Source organism: Pelobates fuscus, chromosome 1 (genome assembly GCF_036172605.1).
Source record: "Pelobates fuscus isolate aPelFus1 chromosome 1, aPelFus1.pri, whole genome shotgun sequence".
Classification (NCBI taxonomy): domain Eukaryota; kingdom Metazoa; phylum Chordata; class Amphibia; order Anura; family Pelobatidae; genus Pelobates; species Pelobates fuscus.
In genome coordinates this window covers 37,362,736-37,368,735 of record NC_086317.1, presented here as the reverse complement: position 1 = coordinate 37,368,735, position 6,000 = coordinate 37,362,736, and positions in this window count along the sequence as shown.

Genomic DNA, 6,000 nt, shown 5'->3' with positions numbered 1-6,000 from the left:
GAGCAGGTTAAACTGATAGTCAGTTTATAGCCCATCTGATAATTAAATTCATTTTTATTTTTTTACAGTGTACAATTTGAAAAGGTACAATGAAAGTTATACAACATTTAAATTAATAAAACCACTATATATTGACCATAGCCACAAGGTGGCGATATTTAGCCCCACATACTGATTAAGTGACATTCTGACAGTTAAAACCAGCCTATATGCCGGGAAAAGCTATGAAAGAAAATAGTTTCAAAATCTATATATCATTGTGTAGATGGTTGACTACACCATTCTATTCACCATAAGACATATCACTGCACTACTGTATACCTAAACCCGGATTGGATTACGTTGTCATGCTTTGCAATTTGATCTTTATCTGGTTACACTTAGTTATAACACAAAAATCAACAATGAAAACCTGCGTTTTCTTGAGTGTAGCGCTGAATGTGATAGAATAATACAACAGTGAATAGTGCTCTTAATTGCACTTACCCTCTTTTACACACTTGTATACATGAAAAAAAAGGGGAAAAATAGACAAATAATTGTGCAGTATGTTTAAGCTGAATTAAAAATTTTTTTTGTGAATTCTGAAGATAGAGTCAAGTTCACTCACATTTATTAGAGCCTTTTATAGATATAGGGCTCTAAACTTCCTGGCATCTGTGTCTTTTAGGGTAGACCACACGACCCCCCTCTCACGATATACGTATACGTGTTCTCCTCCAAGTTTAGATAGAAAAAAGACACAGGTAATCTGATCTGAGCGTAGTATTTCCAAATACTATAAATATCAATGAAAAAATAAGATATAGTATTGCTCACCTTTTTTAGAGCCTTTGTTAACCGGCTCTAAGTATATTGGCCTAGTGTCAATTTGTGGGGTGACACTACCCCTTTCTGGAATCACTTCGACAGGATACAGCAAAGAAGGTTGAGTATAAAAATATATTTATTATAAAATGAATATTCTAAAATTATGTATACAGTTTTACTGGAAAATAATAAAATCTGAAATATCATATATAAAATACAAATATTTGTTGCCAAAACGCGTTTCGCCGTCACACGGCTTCCTCAGTCGGCTTCTGATCTTCTTCTGAATGAAATCGCTTATATGTCTTTAAATCGACCGCCAAAATCTCCTAATTTTTAGTCCGGTGTGTTTCCAGTGGCTCGGATTGATGTCGTCGCGTCACTTCCGGTCCTCCGTACTACATCTCCCATGGTGCTGTGCGGATCTCGGCGTCACTTCCGGTATGTGTCAGCGGTGTTATGGGGAATTGAGTCCAAAGTGACATCGTTGAATAGTTCGTTTTTAGTCCATGATTGTATTTAAAGTATATAAATCATATGTTCCGGGTGGGAGTAGAACGAGATAATTGTGACGTTAGTATTCAAGAACAATTAACAGAAATGTGTAAATATTAAGATGACAATAAATAGAAATAAAATTATAAAAAAGAGTAATACATTATAGATTTGTCTATATTTGGTTACTTTGTTTAGTGTCATATGTCCACCCCTGCAGGTTTGGCTGGGGGTTGTTTTTATCCTTTAGACAGTGAAAGTGGAATACGATAAAGATGTAATAGAAGTAATTGGATCCCTTAATATTTCTAGCAGCATAGATTCTGAAGATTCTAGGGGTTACAAGTTATTTCTATTTTAAAGAGTGTAAAATTTGTGATTTGTTCTGACATAAAAAGTCTCCGAGTCTTTTCCAATATGGGTTGTGATCATATAAATGTCCTTAATTGTTATTTAATCAGGGATGGGGATGAAAAGTGAATATTAGTAATGTGATATATTAGTAATAAATTTTATAGAGAATACAGTCTGTTGAAGGAATATTTGACTTTGAATTGGTCTTTGAGTTTATTTTCAAGAAATTCTTAATTTGGTTGTGGTGCAATTGCTGTAGGCATAAAATTCTTAGAAGGGTTTGATTTTACAATTAAGATTTTAAAATTTAAAATTTAAAAAAAAAAAAATCTTTTGTATATAAATATGAACTGGACCTCACCTTTTTTAAAATTTATTTAAAAGGTCTAAAAGGTTAAGAGGTTAAAGGAAATGGCAAAGTTCGAAATCCGCATTCAAACCATGGGGGGCTAGGGTGTTCAAATTAAAAATCCACTTTGTCTCGATTTTTCCTAGCTTCTTTATTTCATCCTCCCCTCTCCAATTTAAGGTGATTTTCTGTATAGCTGAAAAACTTAGAAATTGGGGATCGTTGTTGTGTACCTCTTTAAAATGGTTGGAAACGCTATGTTTATCATATCCTCTCTTTATGTTTCGTATATGTTCATTTATTCTCACGTATAAAGGACGCTTGGTTCTGCCCACATATAGGAGATTGCAGGAACATTGTAGTAGATATATCACTCTCTTTGAAAAACATGTAGTCATTTCTCGTATTTTGTATTTGTTTTCTTTCTTTGAATCCGAAAATTCTATAACGTGTCTTTTTACACTCTTTGTGTTTTTGCAGGCTGAGCATAGGCCACAGCCGAAAAAACCTTTCTTTTGAAAGAAAGGGGTGGGTTTTTTGTCTTTTATATGGTTGTGTACCAGTTTTTGTTTCAGATTGGGTGCTCCCCTGTATATAAATCTAGGCTTCTCTGGTAGAATCGAGTACAGCATTGGGTCGTTCCTAAGCATCGGCCAGTGTTTGCTAATTATTCGTTTTATTCTGTTGCTTTCTTGATTAAAATTACTAATGAAGGGTAGGATGTTGTGTTCTTTTGTGGTTTTTTGTTTATATTTCAATAGAGAGGATCTGTCCATTGTTTCTATTTGTTTAATAGTGTCCACAAGGGATTTTTCTTCATAACCCTTCTCTATAAACTGTTCTTTTATTCTTATGGCTTGGGTTTCAAACGTGCTTATGTCTGTGCAGTTTCTGCGGATCCTCATTATCTGTGCTTTTGGGATATTTTTTAACCAGGGTGAAAAGTGACAGCTGTTTAAAAAAATGTAATTGTTTACATCTACTGATTTAAAAAAGGTTTTTGTCTTAATTTGGTTTTCTTCTATAAAAATTGTGAGATCTAAAAAATTTACGCTTACTTTACTGTATTCTGTGGTTAATTTAATTCCCCAGTCATTGGTGTTTAAAAAAGTTAAAAATGACTTTAAAAGATCCTCTGAGCCCTTCCAGATAAAAAATATGTCATCTATGTACCGCTTATAGGAGACCAGGTTCGTCTCCCAGTCCTTGTTGTTATTTATGAATCTCTCCTCCCAAAATGCCATGAAGAGATTTGCATAGCTAGGAGCGAACCTGGTCCCCATAGCAGTACCGACTTTTTGTAAAAAGAATTCGTTGTTAAACCAAAAATAGTTATTATTTAAAATGAGTTCTATTCCCTCTGTTATAAAATTAATTTGTTCATCTGGATAAAAATCATCATTCTTCAGAAAAAATTGTGTGGCTTCTATTCCTCTAGTGTGTGAGATGATTGTGTATAGTGAGCTCACATCTGCGGTGACTAGAATGTAGTCTGGTTCCCACTGTATTTCTTGTAAAATTTGAATAATATTGAGTGTGTCTTTGAGGTAGTTTCTAGTTTTTTGTACGATTGGTTGTAGGCACTTGTCCAGGTATTCCGATAGTCTACTTGATACCGAGCCTATGCCTGAGACTATCGGTCTACCTGGAGGATTGGTGGCATTTTTGTGGATTTTTGGTAAATGATAAAAAACCGGGATTTTTGGTTTCATGATGTTGAGGTATTTATATTCTTTTTCATTTAATATCTCTATTTCTTTTCCCCTCTGTAATAAATTTTCAAATTTTGTCTTAATGGTAAATGTCGGGTTTCCTGATAACTTTTCATATGTGTCCCCATCTCCAACTAGTCTTAGGCCTTCTTGTAGATAATCTTCCGTTCTCATAACTACAATCCCACCCCCCTTATCGGCTGGTTTGATTACTTTTTCTTTGTTCTTCTGAAGTGCTTTTAGTGCTAACCACTCCTCTTTGTTTAAATTCATTTGTCTCTTATTTTTGGGTTTGATTTGATTTATTTCTTGCATGACCGCATTCTCAAACGAAATCATCTCTTTGGATACAAAATTATTTGGGAAGAAAGTGGACTTTTCCTTAAGGTCAGTGTGTACATATTTTGAAGGTGAGGTTTGATATGTTAATTTGTCTGTTCTCATAAAACATTTTTTTAGGCATAGTTGTCTTTTGTATTTATTTAGATCTATAAAAATGTCGAATTTGTTTAAGGGTTGTGTAGGAACAAATTTTAGTCCTTTGTTTAGAACCTTTTGTTCGGCCAGTGGTAGGGGATTCCCCGTTAGATTAAAAATAATTGATTGTGATTGTGCTGGCGTTTTTCTTATCTTGTTGTGTGTCTTCCCTCCTCGTGTGCCCCTCCCCTTAAATTCCTTTGTCTTTTGGGGGTGGTATTCTGAGGGGAATTTGTATTTTGTGGAGATTGTGCTGCTTTGTATTTCCCTTTTTGGCGTCCCTCCTGAAAAAAATCATCTTCTTCAATATTTCTGTTTGTTAAAATGTCAAATCTGTTGGAAGTGAAATTGTTACTTTTTTGTGTTTCTTTTCTATTTCTCGTGAGGATGGGTGATCTTTCCCTGGCTTTTCTATTTGGTTCATATCTTTCCTTTGTAGGAGTTGTTGCAAATTTATTGATTCTTGGTTGTGGTGGAGGGAATCTTAAATGTGGTGACCTAGCTCTAGAGTGGTGTCTCCTATCTTGTGAATTGTTGTGCTCCCATTGAGAACGTGTGGGGTTTAAATTGTAGTTGTTTTCCCTTCTATTTGTATGGGCATGGTTATTTCTGCTCTGTTGTGGGGAGTGGTCTCTTCTAGTGTAGTATTTTTGGTGATTATTGTTATGTGTATTAGTGTGTTCTTTTGTTGCATAGGTGGTAACTTGATTATTGTCATAATCGTACCTGTCCCTCTTGTATTTCTTTCTTTTAATATTTATGGTCTCAATTTCTGTTTTGTCTATTTGTTTTTGAATTGTCTTTGTTATGGTTTCATATTCCTCAGAGGTAGTATGGTTTACAAGTTGGGTTTGAATTTCATTTATGTCTTTATCTAATTTCTGTAAAGTGAGTTTTCTCCTTTTAATTATCATTTTCATAGTTGTGAAGGAGAAATTTTCTAGCATCTCCTGCCATTCTTCTATAAATTCTTCCTCCCCTTTATCAAATGTGGGATATTTGTTGTATCTTAGGCCTCTAGGGGTGATTTTTTCTTTAATATATTTTTCTAGGGTCGCTACTTCCCAAATTATTTTAACCTCTTGGTTCATGCACTTGGTTAATTTGTATTGACATTCTCTTAGGTCATGGGTATTGGTCTGAGGTTGAGAGTTGTGCATTAAAGTGGGGGTGTCAAACATAGTGTCTATATTTGTGCAGTAGTTCTTTCTTCTTTCAAATAGTGACATTTTAGCTGCCTCCACACTTACAAGGAGTAAGATATACAAAAACAAGTTCAAAATACACAAAAATGTGGAATAGGTGGCGCTTTTTGTATTCGTGTACAATTTAGAGAAAATAGCCGCTAAAACACTCCGTGGGTACTCCTATAAAACCCACCACATATAAAAGATCACCAAAAATCAACAATGAAAACCTGCGTTTTCTTGAGTGTAGCGCTGAATGTGATAGAATAATACAACAGTGAATAGTGCTCTTAATTGCACTTACCCTCTTTTACACACTTGTATACATGAAAAAAAAGGGGAAAAATAGACAAATAATTGTGCAGTATGTTTAAGCTGAATTAAAAATTTTTTTTGTGAATTCTGAAGATAGAGTCAAGTTCACTCACATTTATTAGAGCCTTTTATAGATATAGGGCTCTAAACTTCCTGGCATCTGTGTCTTTTAGGGTAGACCACACGACCCCCCTCTCACGATATACGTATACGTGTTCTCCTCCAAGTTTAGATAGAAAAAAGACACAGGTAATCTGATCTGAGCGTAGTATTTCCAAATACTATAAATATCAATGAAAAA